The sequence below is a fragment of the Triticum urartu genome, chromosome 2 (assembly GCF_003073215.2).
Source record: "Triticum urartu cultivar G1812 chromosome 2, Tu2.1, whole genome shotgun sequence".
Classification (NCBI taxonomy): Eukaryota; Viridiplantae; Streptophyta; class Magnoliopsida; order Poales; family Poaceae; genus Triticum; species Triticum urartu.
In genome coordinates, this window is record NC_053023.1 from 137566523 (window position 1) to 137574886 (window position 8364).

Genomic DNA, 8364 nt, shown 5'->3' on the forward strand with positions numbered 1-8364 from the left:
AAAGGCGCTCTTCTGAGTGTTCTTGATGACTCCATTGTGGATTCATATATGTCGTTTGACAACGGCAAGGACATGTGGGTTGCGCTCGAGGCCAAGTTTAGTGCCTCGGACGCCGGCAGCGAGTTGTACGTCATGGAGCAATTCTATGACTACAAGATGACTGATGAGCGCCCTGTTGTACAGCAGGCTCATGAGATACAGTCGCTCGCAAAAGAACTAGAGTACTTCAAGTGTGTGTTGCCGGACAAATTTGTTGCCGGAGGCATCATTGCCAAGTTTCCACCTTCGTGGAACAATTTTGCTACTTCCCTGAAACACAAGAGACAGGAGTTTTCCGTTGCGGATCTCATTGGTACAGAAAAAGAACTTCCAGCCCAACAAGTTCAAAAACAATAAGAACAAAACTCAAGGCAAAGGCAAGTTTGATACAAAGAACAAGCCATCACATTCTATCAACTTCAAGAAGAATTCTCATAAGAAGGGGAAGGGACTTTACCATGTCTGCGGTGATCCTAATCACTGGGCTCTGAAGTGTCCTAACCGCTTTGAGGAGCGCGAACATGAGAAGAGCGGCAAGTCCGCTAATGTTGTTATCGGTGATACTAATATGAAGGAATCAGGGTACGGTATTTTTCCTACCATCCTTTAAGTATTTCAATCCCCTGATTGGTTAATTGACACCGGTGCCAATGTACATGTTTGTGCTGACGCCTCCATGTTTTCTTCTTACCAGGCAATAGGGACTTCACCCGTGCTGATGGGGAACGGTTCACATGCCATCGTTCGAGGTGTTGGTACGGTCGATCTGAAGTTTACTTCAGGGAAGACTGTGCGTCTGAAGAACGTTCATCATGTGCCGTCCATCAATAAAAATCTCGTTAGCGGTTCCCGTTTATGTCGAGATGGTTTTAAGTTGGTTTTCGAATCCAATAAAGTTGTAATTTCTAAGTGTGGACAATTTTTTGGAAAAGGCTATGAGTGCGGAGGCTTGTTCCGCCTATCTTTGTCAGATATTTGCACTAAAGTTATTAATAATGTTTGCCACAATAATGAGTCTGATATTTGGCATTCACGACTTTGTCATATTAACTTTGGTTGCATGACGCGGCTAGCCAATATGAATTTAATTCCGAAAATCTCTGTTGTCAAAGGCTCCAAGTGCCAAGTATGTGTGCAAGCTAAGCAACCTCGCAAGTCCCATAAGACTGCAGAGGCAAGAGACTTGGCGCCACTAGAGCTTATACATTCTGATCTTTGTGAGATGAATGGCGTGTTGACAAAAGGTGGAAAGAGATACTTCATGACGTTTATTGATGACTCCACTAGATATTGTTATGTGTATCTTCTGAAATCAAAAGATGAGGCTTTGACTTTCTTTAAAAACTATAAAGCTGAGGCAGAGAACCAACTTGATCGAAAAATTAAACGGCTTAGGTCCGATCATGGTGGAGAGTATTTTTCCAATGAATTTGATCTGTTTTGTGCGGAACATGGTATAATCCATGAGAGGACGCCTCCCTACTCACCCCAGTCAAATGGGGTAGCCGAAAGAAAGAACTGAACTCTAACTGATATGGTTAACATCATGTTAGACACTTCGGGTCTATCCAAGGAATGGTGGGGGGAGGCGCTAATGACTGCGTGTCATGTCCTAAACCGAGTTCCCACAAAGCATAAGACCATGACTCCATTTGAGGAATGGGAAAGGAAAAGGTTGAAACTCTCTTACCTACGTACTTGGGGTTGTTTGGCGAAAGTCAATATACCATTTCCCAAGAAGCGCAAGCTTGGACCAAAAACCGTGGATTGTGTTCTTCTGGGCTATGCTTTTCATAGCATCGGCTATAGATTTTTGATAATAAAATGTGAGGTATCCGACATGCATGTTGGTACGATTATGGAGTCGAATGATGCAACTTTCTTTGAGGACATATTTCCTATGAAGGATATGTCGAGTTCATCAAATTAGGAGATACCTACTCCATCTAGTGAGGAATTCATTGTAATTCCTGAACCCACCATTGCGATGGAACACGTTGAGAATCCTGTTGAGGGTGACAATGGAACTCCTGTGAGGAGTAAGAGACAGAGGACTGCAAATTCCTTTGGTGATGATTTCATTGTGTACCTCGTGGATGACACACCCAGGACTATTTCAGAAGCCTTTGCATCTCCTGATGCTGACTACTGGAAGGAAGCTGTACGTAGCGAGATGGATTCCATCTTAGCTAACGGTACCTGGGAGATCACTGGCCGTCCTTATGGGTGCAAACCTGTAGGATGTAAGTGGGTGTTCAAGAAGAAGCTTAGACCCGATGGTATGATTGAAAAGTATAAGGCACAGCTTGTGGCCAATGGTTATACCTAGAAAGAAGGTGAGGACTTCTTTGATACTTACTCACCCATGGCTAGACTGACCACAATTCGGGTGCTACTATCACCGGCTGCCTCACATGGTCTTCTCGTTCATCATATGGACGTTAAGACAGCTTTCCTCAATGGAGAGTTGAAGGAGGAAATTTACATGGATCAGCTAGATGGTTTAGTAGTACCTGGTCAGGAAGGAAAGGTGTGCAAGTTATTAAAGTCTTTATATGGACTTAAACAAGCTCCTAAAGAGTGGCATGAGAAGTTCGAAAGAACATTAACTGCTGACGGCTTTGTAGTAAATGATGGTGACAAGTGCGTGTACTATCGCTATGGTGGGGGCGAAGGAGTTATTCTTTGTCTGTATGTCGACGACATATTGATCTTTGGAACCAAACTTGATTTAATCAAGGAGGTTAAGGATTTCTTATCTCGCTGTTTTGAGATGAAGGATCTAGGAGTAGCTGATGTTATCTTAAACATCAAGCTGTTGAGAAATAAGAATGGTGGGATCACACTGCTTCAGTCTCACTATGTGGAAAAGGTCTTGAGTCATTTTTGGGTATAGCGACTGCACACCTTCTCCAACTCCATATGATGCTAGTGTGTTGCTTCGAAAGAATCAACGGATTGCTAGAGATCAACTGAGGTATTCTCAGATTATTGGCTCGCTTATGTATTTGGCGAGTGCCACGAGGCCTAACATCTCGTTTGCTGTGAGCAAGCTGAATCGGTTTGTGTTAAAACCGGGAGATGATCATTGGCATGCGCTTGAGAGAGTTATGCGCTATTTGAAAGGCACCGCGAGCTATGGGATTCACTACACCGGGTATCCAAGGGTACTGGAGGATTATAGTGACTCAAACTGGATATCTGATGCTGATGAGATTAAGGCCACAAGTGGTTATCTTTTTACACTTGGTGGTGGCGCTGTTTCCTGGAAGTCTTGCAAGCAGACCATCTTAACGAGGTCAACTATGGAAGCAGAACTCACAGCATTAGACACTGCCACTATTGAAGCAGAGTGGCTTCGTGAACTCTTGATGGACTTACCTATGGTTGAAAAACCAACACCCCCTATCCTGATGAACTGTGATAATCAAACTGTGATCGTCAAGATAAACAGTTCTAAGGACAATATGAAGTCCTGAGGGCATGTGAAGAGGAGACTAAAATCTGTCAGAAAATTGAGGAACTCCGGAGTTATTACGTTGGATTATATCCAAACGTCGAAAAACTTGGCAGATCCCTTCACAAAGGGTCTATCACGTAACGTGATAGATAATGCATCGATGGAGATGGGTTTGAGACCCACCGCATGAGTTGTCCATAGTGATAACCCACTCTATGTGATCGGAGATCCCGTGAAGTAGAAGTGGGAGACAAGATGTTGGTCAGCTGGGAGGAGAGTATCCCTATATTAATTATCCCACTCCGTGAAGATGCAATACTCTCCTGATCTGCATGGCAGGTTGATACTTATCTTAATGTGTTCCAAGTGGCTTATTCGGGTAAGCAGAGATGTTGTCCTGCAGAACATCTTCTGAGGAACACACCTATATGAATTTGACTGTTAACGTTGCAGTCTGTGAGAATTGGGTGCTCTCTAATAAATTCATGAAAGGCCCTGGAGTATGACGTATACGCTCCACTCGCGGGGAAGCCTTGCGGCAGCCCAGTATCGATCAAGAATTTGTGTGGAACTAGTTTCACAGAAAACTTATAGTTCAAGGCATAGTCCACTATTTAAGTTGTGATCTAGTGTAGCATAAATTTCTAAGTGGAAGTTCAACTTCACAGTCTCCACTAAGCACCGGTACATAAAACAATGTTTTGAAACTAAATGATGAGATGTGCCAATGAGACTTTGTGGGGGATTGTTCGAATTTTGCTAGTAGGCCTTTGGCCCAAAGCCCAACTAAAATTCTGAAATTCTCTTGGCCCATTCATGCACACATGTGAGTGGAGTGAGTGAGGCTAAAGTTTAGTCCCACCTCATAAGTTGAGAGAGAGTTGCACCTCTTTATAAGGTGAGCTCTTCTACCACTTGTATGAGCATGAGAAGAGGAGACCTACACGCGCGTTCCTCCTCCTCGCTCGCCTCGCCACGCCACGCCTCGTCACGACGCGCCGCGGGTTGCGGGATTGAGCCGAGCCGAGGACAGAGCTATGCACGTTGTCTATATTTTTGCTGCATGGGAAAAATTAATGAGTCATTAATTAATAATTAACGGACGCGTTAATTACTGAACCGTTTCCGATTATTTTGGATCATGACGACTCGGACGTGGGGTTTACTCCCACGACCTACCCCGCCCGCACTATATAGTCAGGCAGACGTCTACCCTAGCCGCCGCCGCTTTGTATGGTTTCTCACCACCGTTCCAGATCATTGCGCCGCCAAGCAAGTCTTCTCCATCCCTCCTTCCGGCGTGCACCGCGAGAAGGGACAGCAGGCCTCCGGAACCCCGCCTCTCGTGATCCTGTACGGGAGAGGGGCGATCAGGTTTTTGGGGAGCGCACTCGCGCGACTGCTGGCAGCGACGACTTCGCGAACGACGACTTCTTCCCCGACCTCGGCAACCTCATCCTCGACGACATGGGCGACAACGTCAACGCCGAAGGTGCTGCACCCGCTGCACCGTATGTGATTCTATCCTTCCTGTTCGAGATCGTGGTAGAATTCATGTTCCTAGTATGTGCCCTAGATGTGATATGTTCATCTGCTATGCTAGTTCGCATGATTAGTTTAATCTCTGTTGCTGTGGTCATGATTTATCTTCTGTTTATTCGGATTAAATCTCGTAGTAATTTGCTCATATTTCCAACAATAGGCACGCAACAGCACACACACGCGTGGGCACGTACACACGCAGTAGCAAACACACACAGCAGCACGCATGCACACACACATGCAGCAGCAGCACACATGTGCGCGTGCACCCACACACGCAGCAGCACACACACGCGCACACACATACCGTATGAGGGGCAAAATCGTCTTTTCAGATGTCATTTAGGTTCAAAATAGACGGAAGTGTCGTATAGGGAATAAAATTTAGGACTAGTGTCAAATAGGGACGAAAAACTTTTCCAGTGTCAAATAAGAAACCAGATTTTAAAACAGCGTCAAATAAGGAATTTTCTCTTCTTCCTGTGGCTAGTAAGATGCATTTTCAAATAATCTGGGCAACCACAGTCAGCCCATTCCACATAGCCACAAATTGAGTGAATTGCAAAAAACCACCACATTCTAAGTTCATGGTCAGATTTGCCATCACATTCCTTGGCCGCCCCAAAAATCTACTGCTAGTTTCCTTACTGATTTTCTCAATAAACCCTTATGACAGGTTTGGAGAGATTTAAACCGATTTCTGACAGAAAAGTCCCACTTGTAAGTGCTGACTTGGCATAAACCATCAACGCCGTTTGTTGACCATCAACCCATCTCTCCCACGCCGTCGACGCCGCTCCTCTCCCGAGAACGGATTGCACAGCCACCAGGAGTCGCATCCGCGCGCTCAACGGCGCCGCACACCCGCCTCCCGCCGGCCTCCGACGCCGCCACCGGAGTGCGCCGCTCCGTCAGACCTCAGCACCTCCTCCCACTCCTTCCCGTCCTCCATCGCGACGCCCTGAGCCGCCTCGAGCTCATGCGTGCTCACGGCCGTGGCGTGCCGACTCCGCGCTCACGCATCCTGCCGGCTTCCGGCGAGCCACCGGAGGGCGCCGCACCGCCGGACCTGCGCACCTCCGACCGCTCCTTCTTGGCGTCCCTCGCGACGCCCCGAGCCGCCACGAGCTCATGCGTGCTCACGGCCGTGGCTCTCCGGCGCCGCGCACCTGCCTCCCACCGGCCTCTGGTGACGCCACCTGAGAGCGCCGCCCCTCCTCCCCCTCCATTTCGTCTTCCTCGTTGTCTCCGTTCTGTCCTCCTCGCTGCCCAGCTCCTCGGGGCCATGCGCACGATGGCGGTCATGGCGGCCGCCCAGAACGGATGACGCCGTGTGCGAGGAAACGGTGGGAGGTGCAGGATGAGTGTCCGTGGGGTTCGCCGTCGCTCCATTGGCGGGAACAATGACGACGTGTCCAGCGGCGATGCCCTCGGCGTTCACGAGCGCATTGACATGCGAACACACGCATGCAACGTGTTTGAGAAAATGCCTCAAACAGAAAAGTGTTTGTGACGGGGTAGTGCTAACACTGACACGTGGACCCGCGTCAAATATAACGGTCAAACAAGTGGATTTGACTTTCAGTGCCAAGTGAGCACTTACAAGTAGGCCCAACCAGTCAGAAATCGGTTTAAATCTCTCCAAACCTGTTAGGGTTTATTGAAAAAATTAGTAAGGAAATTGGTCGATTTTTGGGGCGTCCAAGGAATGTGGTAGCAAATCCGGCCATGAACTCAAAATGTGGTGGTTTTTTGCAATTCATTCCCACAAATTTATTCCTTCCTTAATGTTCAACATACATGAAAAATAATAAGAGACTTGAAACTGTTGATAAAGCTCATAAATCAACAGACTATAAGATGAGTCAACTGAAAGCACTTATGTTTACCAGTGACATGTTGTGCTAAACAAGCTCAATCTCTCAACTAGTAAACAATTAAACTGAAGTTACTAAAACAGCACAAAATTGATGTACTACAACAACTGAAACTAAATTAATGAAAAATCACTCACATGGCTTCAAAAGTCACGAGCTTTTCGCGCGCCAGAGACATTTTTTGTTGTGCCGCGCCAATCCTTGTAGGAAATCATTATGTCATCTAAAGCACCAACTAAATCGAATCAATAAGCCTCAAAAGGAAAACCCCTAATCCGAGCCGTGAGACCTTGCTGCTCAGCGAATTGTCAGAGTCAGAGGATGTCTATGCACGATGCCTCGCTACTTGGGCCATATTTATTCACAAAGTACAATTCTTTTAGGAGTTGGGCTAGTGACGCTCATACGAATACGTGCATATCATTTTCACAACAACAAAAAAACAAAAAAGGCGAGCTGGGACAGTGCGAATGGATATGCACGTTTCGGGCAAGCGAGAAGCAGTTGGAATTGGAACTGCCACATCCCGATCGATCCCTGCCATGTACGTAATACGGAGTAAGTCGCATGCAACTGGGTGGCTGACGAGCGCATTCATTCGTTGCCGGTAAATGGAAGCCGTGCGGTGCCAAGACGAGCGCTCTTGTCCTTGTGATGAGTTATTAGAACTCAGCATGAGCAGGAGTCACACCAATCAATTGCGAGAATAGACTACTAGCTCTAGCATACTCCTTGAGGCTTGAGGAATACGGCCGCGGCGACGTCTTCTTGGCAGGTTATGCCTCCCCCCTTCAATTCCCCGCCATGATTTATGTCTCAAAATTGTTTTTTTTTACTGAAATTGTTGATAGAGATTCTAGAGAAATTGTTGATGGAGATTCTAGAGAAATTGTTCGACAGGCTACTGAAATCTTATTGCCTCGCATTTAAGCAGTAAATTATGATGGTGGTGTAAGTATGGGATGCGGTTGAATATTGAAAAAGGCTAATAGGAGAGGAAGATTTCAGAGATAGGAGAGGAAGATCTCAGAGATAGAAGAGGTTTGTTTCTCCTGAAAGGCAGCTGGAGCTCCAACCAGTTAATCCTGGTAACACGCTGCTGAACTGCACAGCAAACTGTTGAGAGAAAAATGCTGAATCGCCATTGAATCTTGCCTAGCTAGATTTAATGGTCTCGCTGCTGCCTGCTGAATTTTGGTGCCTGTGGTGTCTGCAGTCTGAACGAATCTCCTGTAAACAATGACCTCGAGCACAAGCCTTATTTTTAGGAGAAGAGGGCATCGCCGTGGTTCCATTAGAAATGAAGCCACAGCATTCACCACATGAGTGTTAAACACGCGAAGAAAGCGAAGTACCAACGGCCAGCAGAAGTATGGCATAGATTACAAAAGCTCTGAAAAAACTACATCAGGCAGCCACAAGCCCTTTATTCTTCAGTTGCAATCA